The sequence below is a fragment of the Lichenostomus cassidix genome, chromosome 19 (genome assembly GCF_008360975.1).
Source record: "Lichenostomus cassidix isolate B80296 chromosome 19, HeHo_3.0, whole genome shotgun sequence".
Lineage (NCBI taxonomy): Eukaryota > Metazoa > Chordata > Aves > Passeriformes > Meliphagidae > Lichenostomus > Lichenostomus cassidix.
In genome coordinates, this window is record NC_139499.1 from 10371246 (window position 1) to 10394955 (window position 23710).

Consider the following 23710-nt stretch of genomic DNA (forward strand, 5'->3'; position numbering starts at 1 on the left):
GGGGCAACTCACAACTGCCTTCAGTCCCTTGTGTGTTGGTTGAAGCCATGCTGCCACAGCCTTACAAGTGGTGTTTGCCATTTGGAAAGTATCTGGAAATCATGCAGAATACAACTGAAAAATCCTTCATTCAAAAGGAAAGCAAATCTTTCTCTTTGTGGATCTAAAAACACAGGAGGAATGTGATCCCTGAGAGCATCAGCTCCAGCTCAGCCCAGCTGGGACTGTGACCCCAAGAGCAGGGGCAGTGCTAAGCCAACGCTGTGCCCACTCCCCAAGCTGAGCCAGACCTTGACAATTTTACTGCTTCTCACTATCTTCCAAAAAAAAAAGGAGAAGTTTAAGATAACAAGTGAACCTCCTCTCTCCACCTCAATCTCTCTGCTTTCAACAATGTATTACTTCTCACTGAAATAATCTATGAAGTTCAAAGATCCATGTTTGACTAGAAGATTTCAGTTTTTGTAAGAGCAGATGTAGAAAGTACCAGCACTCACACACTGGATTTGTGCTTACATTGAAACAAACAGTCTGAAAGAACAACCACAGAGGAGATCTTCTGTTCAGGAATAAGTAGCAGGTAACCAACTTCCCAATATGTTGAAATTAAATGTTTCTCTCCATACTGAAGTCACCAGCGCTCCCTTGTACAGAGCTTTACATGTTGAAAGGAAGGGAGTTAATTGGTGAGTGATCAAAGATTTCTGCCTCATAATTTACAATCATTCCAGGGCAGGATTCCTGTGGAGAGGAAAAGCAGGCATCAGTAGGATGCTAAATGATGAAAGGCTCCTATGGAGGTAGTTATATATGCACCCAAATCTCCTGTAGAAATGCAGCAATCTCCTAAGAATTATAAATCCACTTTTCTGCAAAGGAGCCCCAGGGTCAGCACTGTGCATCCTCTGTACCACAGAAAGGGAGAGTAACAAAGACTTCTCCCTCCTTTCTGCACGTCCACTGCCAGCCATAGTGTCTCCTCTCATTTCCATGCCGGGGTTTTCGAGCCTCTCTGCTTGCCAGCATCAGGTGAGTGATTTTAACAGCATGAGTTGCACGAGTGAAACTACTTGCATATAGCAACCTGCACAGAATCACCCCCAAGCCCACCACCATCAGAGCCCTCCATCCCCAGACACACACTGTCATCATCACAGCCTCCAAAATGTTGGAAACACTGCTCCTTGGAAAGTACTCGGAAAAGGCAATTTTAATCCTGCAGATGAGCATTACTCACCACAGTTACTTTTACAACAGCAACAAAACTAGTGAAGATCGGTGAGTAACCTAAATTGTTCACATTTGAAGAATCGGATAAGCACTGCAAATATCAGTGTCCCTTGCTGGAAGGTGATTTCCCCCAAGCCAGGCTGGCATGGAGGGAGAGGAGGTGAGGCTGCCACCAGCAGCTGGTGAGCTGTGGGACTCAGGGGCCTCTGGGCAATTCTGCAGCCTGACCCTAAGGGTAAGCTTTTACATCCCATTCTATTTGGGACAAAAAGTGCTAGACGGCATCTTCACAGCTCTAACTGTGACTCCACACGTTCATCTTTACATCAGGGAAAGCAGCAGCTGCTGCCTTCATTGAGCAAGATGAGCTGGGTCATGCAAGCACAGCCAGTGGTGGGGTGTAACCACTAACAGAGCTCCCACTTCACTCAGCTGATGTAACAAAGGGCTGTGCACAGAAGCCACCTCTGCTCGCAGTGTCACAGTGTCACCCCGGGCTGCCCTTGGCTGAAAGGTGCTGGGCTCTCTCTATCATTTCTCCCATGGCCTCTGCCAGGTCCCAGCCCACAGCCTGCTTGGAGCTGTCAGTCCTGCAGATCCCCACGCAGAGCCCTGCCCCTGCTCAGAGCCCTGAGCATCCCAAACCTGGCTTTTCCTGCAATTGCCTCCCTGCATGGCCAGGCTCTGCTCTCTATTCCCATACCACACTGAAAACAGATGTCTCGTCTGCTGCATGTCTGCTGGATTTAATTGTCAGTGTTTTGTGTACCAAATTGACTTTACATTATTAAGAACTGAAAGGAAATGTTTTATACTAATAGAAGGTGTGCTGTGTTAGTGATTTCAACTGGTTTTAATAACCCTAGATAATTTTTTTCTCCCACTTTCTCCCAATTTGAAAGCTCAATTAATTTTGAGCTACAACTCTGTCTATCATTTCAACCACATGTGGCAGAGTGAGAATTCATGCGAGATAATGGTTAATTTTTGGTATCTTCTGCTGCCTAATGACAGGTGTGCTGTCCTAAATAATTAGCTTTCAAAAAGGGATCCCCTTAACCCTTCTCTGAAACTGGGTAGTGATCTCAGTTTTACTCCATTAAGCTCTTGACAGCTCAATGTACTCACATCTGTTACTGTTTGGTAGTTTGATTCCAAGAACACAAATCGCTTCAAGAACTGGCAACAAATTCATTCAGGCTCATGATGCAGATCAAAATCCATCTGTTTACTAATCAAAAGCCATATTTTAATCGCAGTACAGCAGTGGTGTCAGCAATATCCTAACTTAGACCTTCTCTGTGCCCTAACATGATAGGTAGAACTCTTCCTGTAAGCTGCATTTATTTGAATCGGATCTTTTAAATGCATTCAAGGATTCTAGAGTCTGATATTCCAGCCCTTGCCTACGGGATTTGATCAATCTGCTTGCCCTGGAACATGTTATCAGACATTTTGTACCTACAGGCTGAACCTGAAAGTCTGTTACATCAGCGACTTCTGATGTGATTTTAAATTATAACGAGAGGGGAAAACAATGTGATGAATAAAATTTTAACTTGAGTTTCCAATTATTTGTTTTATGGAGTAAAATTGTTTGCCTATCCCAACCATGATAAAGCTGACTAAAGTCTATGGAAGTTCGCCTGTGGTCAGGTGTCCAGGAGGGATTAATGGAATTGCAGCTTCATCATTCCCAAAACTTGGACAATGGCCCATGCTGTATCTGGCCACACCCCACATGCTCCAGACTGGGGCAAATGAGAGAGAATCTCACATTTCAAGATGTTTGTCTTAGCCTGGGAGGACTGAAGGGAGACTTTGTGGATTATGATAAGGAAGGTCTGGGTAAATAACAATTAATTTGGGTTTGAAACAGGGAGGTTGTTTTTTGCTGTACAGACATCAGGACATCAGATCTCAGCAGACACTACAGATGGTTTTATAGGTTCACTGAGATCTGTGAACTCAGGAGCTTTGCTCTCCCACAGTGTCCCAACAGAGTTCGGACACAGGGAATCTGGTCCTGGCTGTGTAAGAATTGCTTGTGGAGGGAACTTCCAAGGTGACTGCAGCAGCCTATTATCCAGTTGTAGTCTGGTTTGCTACTACAGAATGGATGAAGTAAATAAAAAATTAAAAGTTTCTGTAAATAAAGATGCCAAGCAGAAACAAACATTAATTTTGTTTGGCAGCAAAAACTCTGTCACTAAAGCACCTGGCATTTAAAATGTTGATGTTTGTATCTTTCTCTCGGAATATTTTAAGCAGGAAGAACTGCTCTGGAGAAAGGATTATAGTAGGGAAGGAACTATAACCATCAAGTTCAGCCATATTAGAGATTAATTCATAATGTCGCTTCCCTAAAAAATTACTGGTATTTCACCTCTCTTTTTCCAAAGGTCTTTAATTCTCCCTCTGCAAAGGAATGTTATTTTTGATGTTCAATTACATTTCAACCATTCAATCAGACTCAGCTCTATATAAACGTATGGATCCTTGTTTCAGATTCCCTTGCTCAGCTTTTACTTCATGAAGAGAAGAGCTGTGTGCCAAGGTCACAACTGATTAATCTTGACCCGTGAACCTTGAAAGAATAAAGTCTTACTATAAATGTATTACTCTACATAGTAAAGGCAAATGTACTCTGTATCCATGACAAATAATGAACTCATTCTTTCTGGCTTTACTCTTTACTTGCTAATTAAGCACTTAACTACAAGATCTGTTGATTTCTTTTGATAAATAATGTGCCTATAAAAAGAGGGAAATCCTTTGGCCTTTGAGCGGGTGTGATGGAGGTGTCTTCTCATCAGGTATTTTGGGAAGGATGCTTTGCCAATGCTTGTGGATGCTCGGGGAGGAGCTGCCACAGCCACACTCTACTCCTGTGACATGGAGAGTATTTACAAGTATATATGTTTAAGGCATCCAGTGATATTGTGGCAATATTTCTGTATTACTGGCACTATGAATATTTTAACATATATTTCTGGTATATTTGTTAGAAATTAGGCCACAAGACAGAGGAAAGTGGAATTATTTTAAAAGAAAAAATTTTGCTAAATGGATACTGTCATGCAAATTCAATTATCCAGTAAATAAACAAAACCAAATAAATAAAACCAAAGGTTTGAGGGGAAAACCAAGAAAAAAGAGAGCATCTACATTCAGGTCAGCCTTACAAAGCACATCTCTCATCACGTGTGCAGTTCACTAGCAGGCTTTTAGAGGAAAAATAAGTATAGTACAGAACAGGCCTCATACCACCGGCACTTTTACATTAACCAGGAAGCAGCAAACTCTAAACAAATTTATCAGGTTCTTCTTGTTATTGCAACCAGTATGGGAATGTCTCCACTTGTGACAATGAAAGTAGCTGTGCTCAATGGACACTGTGGAATCATTTCAGAGTACATTAGGGCAGGCTCACATGGGTGTTTGCAGCAGGTGATTCCGTATTGCTCACAGATCTGAGGCCCCATGCAAGTGAAAACGTGATAAATCTATTTTTATCTTTAATCATTCATTTGGAAGCACTGACAGGCACATTAGGGACTCCTGTCTAAAATTAGTTCTGTTCATGCTGGAAGCAACCATTTATTCTATCAAGCTATTTGTACGCTTAATGTCAGAAGACTTCTGGGAGCTGTTCCTGGTTTGTGCAAGGTTTCCCTGAAATACCCGAGTTTGTTTCTAGAACATGGCATTGCTGCCATAATTACCATCCTAAAGCTCTATGAATTGTATGTCATTGAGATCTCTGCTAACTGTTAGACCACAAACAAAACAAAAATGTCTCTCTGGAAAATGAGAAGTAAGAGAGAAAGATGGCTGCAGTTTGCCATCAGGAGGGGTACAGGAGACATCTCAAAGAGCAATGGATAATCCTTCATCTGTGACATGCCTGTGGCTGCAGTGGTCCAACTGCACCATGGTGGCTCCAGGGGCTGCCTTTGGGACCAAGGCCAGTAAAAAATAACATCTCAGTAATAAAGAAACATTCTGATCTGCATGCACATGCCCTGATCAGATGCTTTAGGGACACAGAGAAACTCCAGGCCTGTTTATGAAACTGCACTACCAGTTCTAGTCACCTTTTCTGATTTTTTTTTCTTCTAAAGGCTTTGGAGGACTCAGGAGCACATGAAACAATCTTCCACATCTTAGACCAGCGCCGCTGCTGTTGCCCTGCTTGTTCCCCAATGCCCAGGCAGTTGTCAGAACAGCCATCAGCTTTGCTCATGCCCGAAGTGGTTACGGACTTAGTGAGAATCGTTCACAGGGATAAAAGGAGGTTTTTAAACCAGGAGTCAATTTGTGCCCAAAGCGGCCACCACCACAGAAGAACTCACAATATTCCTTCTTGTAGACACTGCAGCTACACTGCCATCTTCCCAAAAAACAAGTGGGAAGGTGGAACGGGTTTGGCTGTCACACAAGTCTTGAGGATGGCATATTACATATTCACTATAAAGTCCATGTGATCTAAGTCATCATAACTGATCCTCTTGTCCGCTCCATCCACAGCGATTGTTCCCATGGTTGGGTTGCTCAGCCACTGGATGTCACTGTAAGTCTGAGCACATAAATGCAAACGGCATTTGTTTGGCATTAGAAAATGTTTAAAGACATGAAATGATGGCTTTAAACATCATCATGATGAAACCGAGTACACTGCAGAAGGATCATCTCTTCAGATGCTGAAAGCATTTGCTCAGGTCTCACACTCGTGATAAGTTAACAGTGTAAGAAGTGCCTGATTTAATAAGGCTTTTTTTCTCTCTTTTGGTGACTCATTTATGAAGCTGATAGCAACTCGTGTGTTCTCAATTCCACTCCTCTCCTGGCAGAACATTGATGTCCTGAGCCATTCGGTAATTCCCAGGCAGAAGCAGTGTGCAGAGCTCAGCTCCTGCCCGGCGCTCCCGGGCCAGCCCTGGCCGCGTTTCCCGGGATGAACAGCCCATCCTGGCCCGGCTCCCTGTCTCCCTCACATGGACAGCCCGGCAAAGGGCTCCAGAGCCAGCTGCCTCCAGCACAGACAGACACCTTGAGAGCTTATTTTGCAAGTCTGGTTCCCTCTGATCAAACTGCCCGAGTCCCAGTGACACAAAACATCCGAAACAGGAGTTGTCACAATACCCTCTTGAGTTAGGAGAGGAGAAAGGGAAACTTTTATTATTTTTCTCCTAAAATCTTCAAGTTTTAAATAACAAAGTGCCAAAAGTTAAGATAATCTCGTGTTCTTCTTTGTAGGGTTAAAATCCACAAGATCCATTTCTCCAAAGGGTCAAAAAAGATGCTCTGGCCAAGTGACTTCAGGGTGTGAGCACAACCTGCCAGAACGAGCATAACATGAGGGAACAAGTACAAGGTAACGGAGAATCCATCCTTTGAGAAGGCAAGGAGTGTAAAATGAACATGGAAAATCCAGAAAATAACAGAAATATTAGCAATAATGATAATAAATAACCCAACTCTATGCTCAATGCTCCTTGTGCTCCAGGAAAGCCTGAGCATGCTGCAAACCCCTCGCAGCAGCTCCACGCTGTCGATTCCACCTCTGCTAAGCCCAATGTGCACAATATTGTCATGACACTGCTGTGAGCCACGTCTGGCTGCACCTGACAGTCACTGAGCGAGAACAAGAAGAGGCCTCGTAATACAAGTGTATCACAGAAGAGAAGTATTTGAAGAAAAGTCATTTGAAGCAATTTTACAAAAAAGGATGACTGATTTGTTACACAATTATTTAAATAATTATTTAAAATAATGACATTGCTCTGAACCAATACTGTAATTCTAACACAGGTATAATCACTGTAAATTACATTAAGAGCTTGTCTACAGACAAATTGCATTGCTCTGGTTATAATGGGATTGTTGAAACTCAGCAAATCCCCAAATCCAGGTATGGCTGAAATCACAGAAACGGAAGAGAAAAAAGTTATACCCTAAACCTTTCTGGACTTACATTGACATGGCTTTTTCAGTCACAAGAACTCCTAACTAACCAAAAAGATTGAATTTGAATGGAAGCAAGTGATACACCATCCCGAAACACGGGACTGTGATGGCAGCAATGCTGAAATTTTCATACATTTAAACTTGAACAGATCTAAAAGTCCTGGCTACTGAAGTTCATGGTGAAATTCCCCCTTACTTAAGTGGGAACAGCAGAGTTCAGATCAGTAACTACCTGTACCAGGTTCTGTCTCCAAAGCTGAAAACTAGAAATGAGAAGTGACCTAAATATTCAAAAATTACTTAGTGACTGTTAGTGAGTCTATTTTTGGGTGAGTAACTGCAGACTCCTCAAAGAAACTTGATCACCAGAGATGAAGCTTTAACAAGGCAGCACCTTTTAATGGATTTCAGTTTGAGGCACACTGAACCACTAATCACTTCAGTGAAAAATTGGGTCAGAGTTAGCCCCATCTTCCCCAAAGTGCTGTAAAAGTAGATTTAAGTGTATATATATTTATATGTAATTTTGTATTCTGCTTAGGAGAGATGGCAAAGTATAGTGCTGAAACCCTTTTGGATGATATTCACTAAGGGACAGCAGTAAAAACATCATCCACAGGGCCTTTTTTTGGTTAGTCCTATTCTCAAGAGATAAAACAATTTGGTATTTATTAGCAAATCCAAAACCCCTCTACAATTCTTAATGCACTAGGCAGAGACAGGGATAATTTGTACCTGCTAATTTTCAGGAGCAACATGAAGGAAGCAAACACATTGATCTGTTATTTATGGCTGCACAGACCTGTACATTACAAAATAGGGATAAATAAAGGTGTATTATTTTCCACTGATATTTCCAAATTGCTTCATTGTATTTACCATAAGTTCATATGTGTTGTCTTAAACAAAGGACAGTTAGTGGATGCCTTTGGTGGTCAGCACGGCTCTGCGGGCAGTGCTGGCCATGGAGCTGGGAGTGTGAGCTGTGCCCTCGGACTGCTTAAGCTGCAGCCTGTCAAGGTTCCATTTTCAGATGTTGTTCATCACTAATGCCTAAAGGTGACACGCTCAGTAAACAGGCCTGCTGCAAAAAATACCAGATAAGACATAAAAGACATACTGGATTACCCAGGCCACGTCTCCAAATGCAACAAAAATGAATGCCAAACGCTGTGGGGTTTGTCATTTGCAGCATGCAGCAGCCTTTCCATTATGCATTGCCTGATCCTTTGCCAGATTTCTTCAAGAAAACCAAGTGCTAGGATGAATGGGAAGTGCTTGTCTGGAGGTCACACTGTGGGAGCTGGGAAGGAGGATGCTGCTGTTCCACTCCTCACTCGCCCTAATGCCCTACCTGGCCCTTCCTGCCTTGTTCTACCCAGCTGTCAGTACAGACAGTGAGGCTTCTCACCCATGCAAGTTTTACAGATAACAATGATATCACTGTTAGTAAAATTATTAACTAACCTTAATGCTATAAGTAAATCCAGGACCCCAAAAATTGGTATTTCCCAGATGATGAGAACTATTAAAATTAGGAGGATTGTTGCCATTCCAGGACTGCTGCAGAAATCATTTGGTGCCAAGAAGGCATTCTGCAGCGGAGAAGAGCTGTTACAAATAATAGCTTCCTAATTCCCAGTACAAGTATGTTGGTAACAGCTCCACAGACAGTTGGGCTGGGAGAATGCTGAAGCAAGCCCAACTAGATGAGTTTAATTTCCTTTTGGTGAAGAATTACTCTTTGCAGTGCCACTACAGAAGTCCACGTGTTGGCTTTGAGCTGCCAGCTCCTCAGGGCAAGGTTTAAATTAAGTACTCTTCTGCTTTTTTCTTTCTTTTTTAAATCAGGAAACTGTTTATATTCATTTCAAGCTTTGTAATCTGCTCCAACCTACTGTTCAACAATAACAAACAAAAGAATACCCAAAGCTAAATTTTGACTCTACACCCCCTTTCCCAGCCTCCTATTTAATCAGCCTTGTGGCATATTGGAAAACAGAGCATTTAGTTCCACTTCATTATTATGGGGGTAAAAAAAACATCTTACAGTCAGGCTTAAAGCATTCAAATACCTAAAGCCATATCGTAATCTGCACAGCACATGGGTGTAAAACAGACAGGCAATTTTTGTTTCCTTGGGGCAACACTGTTCATGGTGTCTGGCAGGGGCTCTCTGTGTTTCATCAGCCCTTTCCAAGCACACTGCCAGGCATGTCCATCAGGTAATGGGTATGTGGCTGTCAAGGGTGGCAACAGAGGGACTGAAGCAAGGAACGTTGAAATAAGAAATACACAAATCTTACATCAAGTGTACACTGAAATTAGCATTAATTTAGCAGTGCTGCAGTGAAAGCTACCCACAATCAAAACAAAAGTTTTACCTTTATTACCTCTTGCAAAATCCTCCCTATTGCCTATCCAGGCTCCTGCCCACAGCATGATTTGGGATCCCTGGAGAAGAGAGGGCCAGGAGAGAGAAATTCTTTGAATCCGAAGAAGACTCTCTCTTGTGGTAAAAATCCCCACAAAACCCTGCAGTGTCACAGACATTTACGAACAGGATTCCATGACCCCTGGGATGGCAGCTGACACAGCTCAATTATAAACGGTGATTCCAATTGTCTGGTCCTTCAGCAGGTTTTCAACTGGCATCTGAGAATGTGAGGTCATTGATAAACCAGCCCCAAATTACATTAATTAGAGAATTATAGTATCTTTGAACTCATTTGGGTTTTCTTCTTTCACGTGTTGCTCTCCAACATTGTGATATAAAAAGAAACAAATGTAAATACTGCCTGATGATGCTGGTAAAAAACATCAATAGAGATTGAAGAATTAATTAAAATGGAAGAACATTATCTGGGGAAGGCCTTATCTGGAACTTTTGGGTTTGAAATACTTAAAGCTGACCATTCATTTCTCTCTTTTCTCTCTGATTGGGCACTGCCTTCATCAATATGACTACATTAACTCCTGCCCTTAGGAAGTAATGTGAAAACACCCTTCTGCTGGTCCAAAATGATAAGAGTTATTCTAAAAGCATTCATGTTAGAATATAAGAAAGAGGCACAAAGTCATAATTTCTTAATGAAGGTAATGAAGCATTTCTGAACCTAGTCACCAATCAAAAACTTGTTGTTTTTCAAAATAAATCAATTTCAGGGACTGAAATGGCTCAGCACGTTCATTGTGTACTGGCCAGAGATTACAGACATCCTTGGGTTGCTGGTGCAGTTGTGAGCAGATTGCAGTGAAGGCAGAGCTGTGTGCACCGTGGGGCTTCTCTGTAGGCAGGTGACAGCGGCCAGCAGGGTCACTCGAGGATTGCCATGTCCGCTACTGGGCACCTGTCCTGCCACTGATAACCAAAATCTTGGCCTACTAAATAAAGCCTTTTCTGTGTCTCTCAAGTTCCCCGGAGAAGCTCTCCCTCCTCCCGTGCGGGCCGAAGGGCGGTGAGCAGGGAGGGGGCAGAGGCAGGGGTGTCGGCGGTCGGATCGCTGGGGAGGCTGCGGGCACTTGGCCAGCCACAAGTAGTTCTGGCCGCTGCAGCCCTGTGTGTGCAGAGAGGGCACAGAGGGGCACGCCGGCTGCACAGCAGCTACACAGGCACAGCCTGATTTAAAATACAGACACGTAAGCACGGCACAAACCCCACCTCCCTGGGATGGTCTGCGAGGGATCCAACGGGCAGAAATACCACAGACACGCTCCTCCCAGCGTAATTGTGACTATCGCAGCTGTGGCGGAGAGAGGGGGAGGAGAGCGGATGATGCAAGGCTCTCGGCATCACACTCGGCGATCGCCAGACTGCAGCCTTCCGTGGGAGGCAGCGCTGGGATCCGCCCGGCAGCCCCGCTCCGTGTGCGATCTGCCCCGCGGAGCTCCGTGCGGCGCTGGGACCGCGGAGCTGTGCAGCATCGGCATCTGCTGCAGCCCCGGGCCTCCCGCCCTACCCACACGGTTTATCCAGCAGCTGTGAGATTTACTCCACCACCACCGGCTCTTAGTCACTTCTCTTCAGAGCTCATTACAAAGAGTAATTAAATGGTCGTAACGTCCCCAGCCTTAACCCTATTTGGTAGATAAAGTGGATAATTAAGCACTGTTAGCTCCGTTTTGCCATGGAAACTGGTGAGAGAGGCTAACACAAGGTCACAGGGCCACCGAGCCAACTCAGGATCACAGTACATCAGTTACTGTCCCCTTTATCCAAAAATGCTGGGATATTTCATTGACTTTAAGGAGTTACGGATCAAAACTACTCTTCCTGTCTCATCACTGAGAAATCTAACACAGAGAAATATTACATGATTTAACAAATAGAGTATTTGAGAACTTAAAATGTGCACTGGTATGTTGTTTTCCATCTGCCAAGGGAGACTCAAACCCTCTGCTTGACATAGCTAATTGCATATCCTTAATAATATGCATATCTTTGTACTCATATATAACGAATCAGTGAGATGTGACCAATCTGATACCCAGCCAGTGAAAATGAGTTTTAAATGTCATTATTTGTAGCTGTCCAGGTGGAATCACAAGCCCCTGACAGTTGTTCTGTCAGTTTGTCACGAGTGTAACTGCAGTGACAGCTCGGAGATGCTGGCCAGGCCTCTCTCTCCCCTGAGAGCACCTTCCCAGTGCTGACCGTGAGTCATGGGGCTGTCACCAAACCACTGTATTCTGCAGGCTATAAATAGCTCCATTCCTATAAACTATTATCTCACTTTCAGCCAGTCCATTTGCCTGATTCTGGAATGTTTATCTTGCCCTAACTGCCAGCCTAGAGGTGTAATGCTATTTTCATCCTATGAAAGGCTTAAAGAGAGAGAAATTTTAAAATACTCTCCTTTCCTTTATTTTTTTAATACCTTAGTACTTATGCAAGATGATAAAAATGGAAGACCTCTATTTATTCTCAACATACGAATAAAACTGACAAATTTTCTCTACTTACATGTCACAACCTTGTTTCTAGAGAGTCGAAAAGACTTCAAACATTTTTGGTTTCACTCCTACAGCAGACCAGTAGGGCTTGAGAAGAAACCACATGCACTGCCTCCAGAAAGCCACCAGTGTGGACAATGACTGTCTCAACAAACAGGATCATTTGAACAACAACCTCACTGGGCCGTTCCATCTCCCAAATCCTGATTTTCTTTCTCAGAAAATCCATTATTATACCCACACAATCATAATAAACTTTGAATTTTATACTTCCATTTAAACCTATGGAAAATTTGTGACATATGTAAAGAGTGGGAAAAGCATACCTATTAAATAATGTGTAGATAATGAAGAGCATCTTGCATAACTCATTGAAGTGAAAAAGCCTTTAAACGGCAATTACCGTTACTGAATGTTGAATGAGTGTGAAAAACAGAATTTGAAAACTGCCCTTCTATCTAAAATTCTTGATGAGAACTAAGTGGAGGGTTATTTCTTGCCAAGTAATTCAGGTATAATCAGGCGTGATCCACCTGTGCCATGATCCCAGTACCAGACACGGACTAACATTCCCTAAATTGGATCAGTACTCCAATGCAGTTTGGAAGTTAAATGACCCGGGTAACTCCTTTCTTGTGTGGACAGATTGACTGCTCACAGTGCAGCACAGCTCTGCTCTGAACCATGGAGAAAGTGCTGGGAAAGAACAACACTGGAGACACCCAAAAGATTTAGACAGTTTTACTGCTTAAAAACCACCCCAGAACCAAACAACCAAAACAACTCAAAGCAAAGTCTCAAAAAGCCCAAGCTTTCTAGAGAACTGGAAAGCAGCTGGACCCACCATAGGGACTGGACTGGTGGTGCATTGATGGTCTCTCTCCCCATTGCAGAGCTGCCTTCTCACTTGGCTCCAAACCAGTGTCATTGTTAATTGGATGCAGAATGATGGATCTGGCCACCTGGCACTCTGTCTGGCTCCGAGCTCATGATCAACTCACTTGGCAGACTAAGTGGGGAAGTGGCCACCTGGCTAATATGGGGGCTACAGACTCTGCCGAGCTGATCACTGCCCTGCTCAGACATTCTTTGATTGTGAATACCAACAGCAACTTCTCTCTTTTGCTGTGTTCACCTCTCCCATCACAACTGGTATGCTCACAGCCAAACATCCAACTCGTGAGTCCCTTCTCTCTTTCCTTCCCTCTGTCTGCCATGATGGATAAAGACAGAATCCTGCCTTAATTGATAAATGGGAATAAAATGAGGTACTTGCCCTCTCTCCTATTTCTTTAAATTATTCCAAGTTCCCTACCCCCACTCCATCCTGTCTTGCTTCTCACCATCACTCTCAACACTCCAGATTAAAATGTATATTAGCTGTGGAGCTGCACAACAATTTTTTGAATGGTTCAGTTTGTTGAGTATTTTTCTAATTAGTGAAATACTGATGAATTAAGAATAACACCAAAACAATAAACTGGACAAAAATGCTGTGAAATCAGACTCATGCCTGAAGGCAAGATTCTCCACTTGCCTTGCACGCTGTTCTATTATTAGCACTTGCAAAATTATAGTGAGAAAGGCCACAATTTTGATTTTATTTTTTTACATTCATTTTGCATATATGTAAATTACTCCACAAGAAGCAAGGCAATAGAACATGAAGAATGAAGTGCACAAAAATAAATCAACACAGATCTAGAGTGATGTCTCTGTCACCCAGTGAAACAACTCAAGTTCTTCTATGAAAATTAATTTTACTACAAGATATTAAAAGTCTAACTACAAGTCCTTAAATTTTCTACTCCATTTCCAACGTGCCATAAGGAGGTTCCAAAGTGGTTTTAAGCTGGATACAGTAAGTAGCTAATGTCAAGCTCTTACGTCCATTACGAATTATCTGAAAAGAATGTACTTTGCTAATCAAATCATTGCACAGAAATGCGATCACTGCGATCACAGTAAGCTGTGCTTATTGATGTTACTTCCTTTTTTGAACCAAAGATTCATTTGCACCTTGAAGGATCTGCTCCAGGTGACTTCAGCGAGGGCTTTCCATAAGCTTATAGAGGGTGGAAGAAAGCATTTTAGATATTAAGGCAGGAAGGAATGTTAAACTAATCAAGTTGCTGTCTTCACATTATTTTTAACCTTTTTTCAGACGGACAACTTATTTTCCTGCATCCATGCAGGAAACTCCTACTGCTTTTAAGGGAGCCCCTACCAGCATAAGCACCATTTCTGACTACCCCTGAGTAGCCTTTACTCTCCTTTACCTGGTAAGCCTCTACCAATCAAACTACTGACAACCTTCATAAAATTTATGGGTGAGTCAGGAACACACTCACCAAACCACAACCACCACCAGCCACTGAAGGAACTTCCCTGCCCTCCAGAAGCCTCTTCCTGCAGACCAGCATCACTCCCTTCTGTAGTCACCACTCCACTTGTCTCTCAGGTCACTCCAATGCTCCCTTGGGACATGGGGGGCAAAAGGCATTGCCATGCCCCTGGAGCTTAGTGCACCTGCATTTCCAGCTGCATTTCCAGCACCTTCACTGTAGTGTTGATACCTGCTCCTGGCAACAGTGGCTCGCCACTGCTGGTCTACAGAGCCCTCACAGCTCAAGGCTGACACTAGAAATGTTCCTGCTTGCTTATTATTTGACCCCACTTCTCAATTTTGGCTTTACAACCATGTAAACTCCACTTTTGCTCCCCCTTATGTCTCAGAGCTCTCATAAACACTGGACTGCTAATATTAAAAGAAGAAAAAATTCAGTCATTTTAGTTGATTTTCAGTTTCAGGTCTCTAAATGACAGGCTACAAGAGGCTCCCTTGTGCTCCCTGACTTCGTATCAGAGCTTGAATTACCAAGTTATTAGGTAACAGCTCACTGGCACAGGCTCCTGTCAGAGTGTTCAACAGGCTCTACTCTCTCTGAGCTCAGTGCTTTCCATTTTTCTGACGGGTGATGCATCCCCCCAGCAAGGACCCACAACAGTTTTTAATCTTCAGTGGTTAATGGGCTGCTGAACATGTACAATTGCCTTTTCCAAGCGTGACATTTAGCACTGCAGGTGTTTTATTTTCCCCATCTTGGGTGTCAGTAGAACACTTGTTGCTGTTTGCTAACAGGCTTTGAGGACTTCCAGGTGGGGACAAGGATGATGGAAATTGTGGGGCAAGGGATTTATTGCAAAACCTCAGCATCTGGAATTATCTTAAGCAAGCATGTGCTCTCTCTCTGTTACAGCTGTCCCTGCTGACATTGACCCCAACTGGAACCAAATGCCTGTAAGCAACTCAATTTTAGTGCCCTGTAAAACACTGCTTTTCTGTATCTGGTCTGGCAGCCCCAGAACAGCTCTGTGCACTCTAATTCATACAGTATTGTCAGTAATGACAGATAATACCATCAAAGTCTGTTCCTACAACATAGGGATTAACTCACCTCATTAAAATGTACACATTCTGCACAGCATAATGCTACTTCAGGACAACTATTTTAGCCAGCCCAAAGACACTATGTTCTGTGAGAACTAGGATGATCCCTAGCTGTCCTCTACTTCCCTGTATTCAGATTTGAATAATCTTTTTTTAGATGACTATATAGATATCATAGAACTGAGCATTTAAAAAAACCTAAAATAGACTACATTAGCTTAAAATTCTAGGTAGTAAAGAAACTTGAGAAGAGAGAAACGTAATTAACTTGGAGCATGGAAAGATTCCCTTGCGGGAAAACCACCCTGAATTAAAACAGGTGGTTTGTACAAAGTACCTAATGGTGAACTCAAAACCTGGCAGCTTACACACTCTGAAGGCTGATCTCTCAGAATGTTTTTTGGTTTATTTTCCCCAGAGAATTCTTAGATATTTGAAATTTACTTGATTTCTTGGTTATTAAAATGCAATGATAAGCGTTTTCAGTGTTTGGTCTTTATCTGTCAAGAAAATGAAAATAAAACTGTGTTGCTGGAATTGCCTACAGGTATATTTCTGCCTTCAAAGAATGCTTCTGAAAGCTCTGCTGGCATACGGAGCCCAGCTCCACTCACATGAAAATAAAAGGTGAAGGTCTCCTGAGCATCAGCAGATGGACAAGGTTGGGGTAGGAGAATTACATCTCCCTCCACAAGTGTGGATGTGTTACATCCCCCTCCACAAGTCCTTAAGGGAGGCAAGTTGGTTGGTTGGTTGGTTGGTTGGTTTTTGAAAAATCACAGAGTAGCTCTGCAAATACAAATGTGTCGGAAGACTGTACAGATCAGATGTGTTAGACAGAGTTCATATCAAAAAATCTGCTTTATCAGTATGTCAAAAATGTTACGAGATACTTTGTATTGTCTTGTGCCATAAGATGACAAAACTGTTCTAATCCAATCTCTCCTTCTCAGACCCTGCTTAATAATGAAGATGCCATAGGAGATAAAGCAGTGAATACAGATAACGCAATGAAGCCTGAAAATGGGGACAGAGAAAACTCTCCAGGCCAAATGGAAATCTACTGGGACTCTGTAAATGAAGCAAAGAGGAGTTCATTCCTATGTTTTTAAGAATTAGTATATCATTCTCCATTAGAAATCCTTCTCAATTCCAAATAAGGATTGTCATTATTTATTAACACCATTACTAACCAAGGATATCACTATGGTTAAAATGAGAACAAACTGAACCTCACAACTGTAATTTTTATAATTCAAGTCTGACATGGTGTTCCTAGTTAGAGCTGTGGATCATTCCTGGGTAAGTCAGAGGGAGTACTGGTGTAAAATAAAGGGTAAACACTGTGAAAATCATGTCCTGTCATCTTCTGAACCCACTCTGCCCCGTGTCTCTCCCAGTTACAGAAAATTTATTGAACTATGAAACTATTCACTAAAACATTCTATTACATAACTAGAATATCCTTTCAGTGCAGCTATAACTGGCACCAGTGGAAGTCTTGCCTGCAAACTCTTATGTCACGGTTGGATGCTGATTTTTTACCTTGAGGAAAAGTTCTCCTTCCTTTTTCATACAGAGCTCTTAAAATGACAGAATTCAGTCTTTTATCAATTTTTTAGGTAATACACATTAGTTTAATGAAATTTGTTTAGAATTTCCTGTTTGGAATGAATACAGAAAATCCAGTGGAGAGTCAGGGACAACTGATTCTTTCTGAAGCAATTTTAATTAAGTGCATTTTTCAACCTGGCCAAAAAGTCACATCCTAAAATGTACCTTTTTCTAATTATATATATATAATTAGAAATTGAGGGCACTGAGGGCACTAAATGATGCTTAGAACAAATAACAGAAGTACACCAAGTGTCTGAGAGAGCTTTTCAGCCAACAGAGTGTGGAGGCACATCTACTGTTTTCTATAAACATTGCAGACTGGTTGGATGATTAATTCCATCACAGTCACCAAGAGCTTTACCACTGGTTTGAGAAAAGATTTTTTTCCAATAGTTGATAATATTGTTTTTATGGTGACATTTACTGAAGTACGAATATAAACAGACTTCATAAACATGAATGAATAATGCTGGCATTGGAAATGTTCTAAGAAGTATTCAGGAGACATGAAATTATTTGCCCCAAAGAAGAAGAGTTCCTGAGAGGACAAAGCACAGGACATCACAGTGTATCAGTGTTAAGAATTTGTAACTTTTCCAAAAATGGACAGATATTCCTTCTTCCTTCCTTTCCCCTCCCTCTTCGGACTTACAGTTGCACCCAGAAGGGATTGACTGCAGCAGTGTTCATTTCATATACCACTGAACAGACCCTTTCACTGCCTCTGTCCTCTACAGCTCCCAAAGCTTCCCTGGGCAGTGGCTGCAGCCCCCCAAGAGCCACAAAAAGCTCTGTCCCATGCTGTGTCTGCATCTTCACCGTCTGACAAAAGTTTTAAATCTCAGATTCTTTCTTTCATTTACAATTTTCAGTACATTTACTAGAAAATACCTATTGCAACATGTGATGTCTCTAAGTTATCCTTCTTCACAACCATTTAAGATAAAATAATATTAATTATAGCTGTTCTCCAGAGGGAAGCCAGTGGTAAAAAGGCAAGCTAAGATTCCTGTTTCCTGATGCCATGTGCCATGAGGAGCAGCCCTGCAGTGTTTCATCATCAGCCAGCACCACACTGAATCACAGCATCACTAACGTGTGTAATTGCTTGCAGAAAGGTTCAGTTTAAGAATGTGTCAAACATATAATTTGATCGGGGCGTGTGAGTATCCATGCATGGGCTGGTGGTGGTGCATTCTTATGGCCATGAATCACACAGCATTTGAGCCAACCACCTCCTGCTTGTAGGGCAGCTGCAATATTCCATCCTATTGGAAAGAAACCTGCACCAGCATTTTAGAAGTTGATGGGGCTCTCAGCACACATTTATTTCAACTTCTCAGCCTCTTAGTTAGACCAATAATATTCCTGATATTGCTGAGAAACAATAGTTTCTAATCTAATAGAGAACTTCCATTTTCCATGGTAATAACAAACATTCTAAAATGTAAAAAATAAAGCATTGGTATGGCATTTACGTTTCTGAACAGCTCTGTTTGTTGTAAAATGTTGCTGTTTTTAATGGGGGAATATACTGTTAGTTTATCAAAGCTGGAGCAGTTTGTCAGCGAAACACATTTTGTGTGAGGAAAAGAGCATTAATTTTGCTGTCAGAGGAAGTATTTCTGCTCAGGATTATATTGCTGTTTAGAAGACATGAGAGATTAAAAGTCATCTTCCCAGTAAGTAGTGATCAGGTTCCCTGCATACCTCATCCTGTAGCTGCAAATGTCCTGTGCAGGGTGTACATAACGTCAGCAGTAAAGTCCACCATTCCGTGGGAGAAGCAGCACCTCGGGCCGAGTCAGCTCTGCTCCCGCCGCACCTGCAGAGCACGGACAGAGGCTGTGCCATCACAACAGGACATGAGTACAGCCATTCCTTTGGTACAGCCCCAGCTACAATCCCTGGATGGCTTTTCCCATTTCCCACATCTATAAAGGAATCACACAATGAATAACATCTTTCTCCAATATTCATGGATTGACTAAATAAAGATCATTTGTCCCATAAAGCTGTGTTTGGAATGCTGCAGCACCTGTGGGGAAGAAGCCACACTTCCCTGATGTTTTACAGCATCCCAGACAACAGATTTGTGCTGTAAAAGCAGAACTTTACAGAGTTTCTGGTGACTCTGCAATAACCAAGCAATACCTATGGCTGAAATGACTCAGAGGCAAGAACAAAGCAAATTCCAGATTTCTGTGTGTTATATATAAAAAATAAAATTATAAAGCACAGAGAAAAACACAAGAACATATTTTAACATTAGGCCGAGTGCAATAAAAACACCCTTTGAAGAAGACTATATAAAAAAATATATATACTCTCTATAGCCTATGATGATTCTATAAAATGCAAACAATGTCACTTAGCATTGCTGGCAGTGCTTTATTATTGCAACTGAAAAGGAGTATAGTGAAAGGAATTTAGAAGGCGGGTGGATAGTGTCAGCAGTAACAACATACATGATTACACATTACTATAATTAGCAATGGAATTTGAAGAATTAAAAAAGCAACACCAAAAGTACCATTGTTTTTAATGGTACTTTTGACTCAACAGCACTGTCAGTGATACACAGGGTAAAATAGTCTATCTTATCCCTTTCAAAATGTAAACCCATTAGAAGGAGAAATGTTGTGACAAAGGGTAAATGCCTCAATGCAAAAAGGGTCCTAGAAACCCCTTCAGAAACGAGTTTAATCCAAATCTGGGATAACAGTGGATTAAGAATACACCAATGTTTGTTTGTGCTCCCCTCTTTCAATACTCCTGCCTCACAGTCATTTGCTTTGGCCTGTTTTCCCCAACTCTTAGGTTATATCCACTTGTTTTACTTCAATACAAATTTGGGAGCCTTACATCACTGCCTCTATCTAACAATGGTAGGTCCTTTTGTTTCACCTGAAGTGTGACTCCTACAGGTTACAAGTTTGAGTGGATAAGGGATGCAGAGGTATGACAAAGCTTGTGCTGGAGTCCATCAAACTGCTGAATTGCAGCTGAACTGGAGCTGTGCAGCACATCTGGGAGAGCCAGGAGCAATGCATTCAATCCCAAATACCTGCACAGGTCTTTGCAGCAGTTTTCTATGCAAATCAGGTACTTATGCACAAATTATCCTGGTTAGCTACAGAAGCCTATGATAACCTAATCTGCCTGTTCAGCTGCAGCATTAGCATGAGAAATGTGTGCAGCTTTTGCAGGCAAAAGTGCATGCCCCAATTAGGTTAAAAGGTGGATGCTTTATTATCTTCATCATCCTTTTAACTGGAATGTGCATGTTACTGGCCTTCACTGTAACTCAGAAAAACATTCTGAAGACATACAGAATAATTTGCTGAAACTATTGAATAAAAAATTTAAAGTTTTAAAGCTCCAGGGTGAGCACTCAAGTTTAGATAAGGGCCTGGCAGTGGACACCAGTGAAAACACTGGTATGTGAACTGATAGGTGGCTGAAAGGCTACTTGTACCTGGACTTTCATCCTTTGGCTCTAGGAAAAGCAGACACTGAACTAACATGCAAGTTTAAAGAAGGAACCATGTGAAAGCAATATCCATTGGAATAGTATTGGATTATCAAAGACTATTGAATCAAGATATAGAAACACACTGTCATCGACAGTAGCATAAACTTTTTATAAGCTCTGTGTGATAAGCAGTTCACGTGAGAAGCAGAATGGTACAAAAACAGGCATGGGAACTTTTCACGGTAAAACAGGAACACTTGCTGAAAATTCAATTTTCATTTCCTTCATACTAAATTAGAAAAGGGACTAATTTCAGTGAAGAATTCTACTGCAATGCGGGAAGACTTTGCTCAAGGCCAAGGTCCCCAACACAGATACCTCAGAGACAGGATTTGTTTCTCTTCTTTTTAATGCTATTGAGAATGCCAGGTGGAGAGGGGGACAAAGACTGCCCTCTTCCATCTGTTTATAATGCAGAGGAAAGGCCACATGAGTACTGGGAGTGGGATTTCTAAAACTTTTGCACCTATAAAAATAATAAAGCGGAAAATTTGTAGTTAGTTCTAGAGTCTTGCTTGAGCCACAGAGAAGTTACTATTCACCAGTGAACAAAAAGACGAAAAAATGCTCATTTCTTGTGATTTATCCTAGTGACAGGGTTAATGACACAGGTAGACATGCCCATTGACTCATTAAATTGAATTGTGAGACACAGCTAGAAGTTAATTTTCCTTTGGTATGTGCTTAGGCACCTTGTAATGACAGTATTTGTGTCACTGGAATTCAGTCCCGACCCAAAACTGCACTGATCTTTCAGTTCAAATCTGTGGAGGCATTTTTGTGCAACTCTTTCTCTTCCAGAGCTCAGTGGCTGTAACAGCTCATGCCTTTTGTAGGTCAGGCACCACAACAGACGTGAAACGTGTACATGAGTTGGTTGCAGTGGTACAGTCACTGCAGGTGCTTTGCTACACAAATATGTACACGCGTAGAATATTAATGACAACTTTCATTCAGAGGCAACATATGAATTATCAATGAATCCAGTTTCCGTGTTTAGCAGGAAGCGTGTGGCAAGGGCTGACGGAACGTTTGGAATCATAATCTCGGCTGTAGTAGCTATTGCTGTGTGTGCCACCCCAGATGGCAAAAACTCCCCTGGAGAAGCCTGGCTCATGCTGCTGCAGAGCTGTGCAAGCTGCAAACCCTGCCTTTAGGAATATTCTGAAGAAAAAGCTGAAGTTTGGACCAGAAGGAGCTGTGCAATTTGGATCTGCCCATCCCCGCTGAGGTGCAGGGTCTGTGTTCCTATTATTGAGGTACATGGTGGCAAGCAAGGAAATGATCAAGAAAAATGGGCTCTGAGACTCCTCACGGTTCAGCCGTGCTGGCAGCTGGGACTTCTTTTCCATCCTAGTATCGAGCAATGATATTACAAAGAAGGCCAGCTGTAAAAGGAGGATAACCTGCCAGTGTCCTAAAAAAGTTTGGAAATTTATTAATCCCTGTGAATCAGATTTAATTTTTTGGGTAGGTGCTAATTATCACTGGAATATGTACCCTAAAATACTTGATATAATAGAATTTTGAGGCTGTCAAAGCAGTTTTCTCTGCTTTCCAAGCAAATGGAAGTAAACCCAAGGTAACTTGGGCAACCATTTGAAAGTCTTCCCCTAAATTTCAGTCACCTGTGGTTCTCATGTTGATGTGCCTATGAAATAACCCTGACAAGTGCCTGTGTGGTGTATGGGGTTTGCACCGCCCTCTCATGTCTATTGCTGTATAAAATAAACAAGAGCAAGTGAGGGCCCAAGGCCCAGCAAAGGTGACGCTGACACCAGCACCCTCAGGTGCCCTGGGTAAAAACACAGAGATTCATTATGTAACTGTTACATTAGTAATCTCCACTGCTACTCGCAGAGGAACAGATAAGAGTGTACAGCTTTTGATTATGAAATTTTCAGAGTCCCTTGAAGTTTCTTCCAGGTTTTGCTATCTAATTTTCCATGTGGAATTACCTCTTCCCTCGGGTCAGCACTTCAGACAGCTGCATGGCCTTGCTCTCGCTGCATTGCTGCTGTGCTGCCAGCACTGGAGGTGGCTGTGGTCACTGTCCCTGGGGCTGCAAGGCTCTGAGATTCCCGGCCAGCAGCAGGTTCCCTGCCTGGGGCTTCTGCCCCAGAACGGTGGGCTGTGCAGAGCCCCTGGGCTAGTACTGCTGTCCTTGACACTGGAACCCCTGGAGATTACAGGGATTCTAAACAACAAATTGACAGAACTCTGCTGGACAGAGCTGCTTGGCTGGGTTGGTCACACAGGAGCTGAGAGAGGCAGCACCAGGACTCTCCAGTGTCACCTCTTGTGAGCACGCTGGCTAAAGCAGCAGTGGTGTGTGCCTCAGTTTACCATCAGGGACTACCATTTTGAGATGTAAAACCGAGGACATTGTAAGATGTAACTGAATGGGGTTTGTAGATCAGTTCCCAGTGTAAAGTGTGACTCTCTCCATACTAACCCTGTAAAGGTACTCTGGAGATGCAAAGCAGAGCTCCCCTCACACGGAGGTGATGGACACAAAGGACATGGACGTTTCTCTCAACTCTAGTGACTCCACACCTGCGGGACAAGGTCATTCACTAAAACAACGCTGTCCCGGGAAGGGATTCCTGGGAAGGGACACGCAGAGGCAATACAGCGCCCGATGCCTGCGGGAGGCCGGGGTCAGTGTGGGTATACCGGCTGTGCCTCGCCTTCCCAGTACTCGGTGACACCCGGCGTGCCCGGTGCCACTGTGCCCGGTGCTTCCCCGGTGTGCCGGGTCTCCCTGGCCCGTGCCCGGTGTTCCCGGTGCACTCCGGCGCGTTCCCGGTGCTGCCCGCTGCTCCCGGTTCTCCCGGGCCGCCGAGCCTCCCCTCAGCGGGCGGGTGCGCAATGCACGCCGGGAGGCGCGCGCGGCACGCCGGGACACGCGCCCCGCGCCTCGGCCGCCCAAGATGGCGGCGGGCGGTCGTCCC

General features: G+C 42.9%; 1 long non-coding RNA gene across 2 annotated transcripts; it reads right to left on the reverse strand.

Moving 5' to 3' along the window:
• Nucleotides 1-4901: 4901 nt before the first annotated feature.
• LOC146429298 (uncharacterized) lies at nucleotides 4902-23675 on the reverse strand. 2 transcript variants are annotated; one of them, XR_014855779.1, is made up of 3 exons: nucleotides 22715-23675; nucleotides 18932-19046; nucleotides 4902-6569 (listed from the first exon to the last, which is right to left on the reverse strand). It is a non-coding gene; the product is annotated as an uncharacterized LOC146429298 (long non-coding RNA). The 2 variants fall into 2 exon arrangements; XR_014855780.1 differs by lacking the exon at nucleotides 4902-6569 and adding an exon at nucleotides 9592-9654.
• Between the last annotated feature and the right edge of the window lie 35 nt (nucleotides 23676-23710).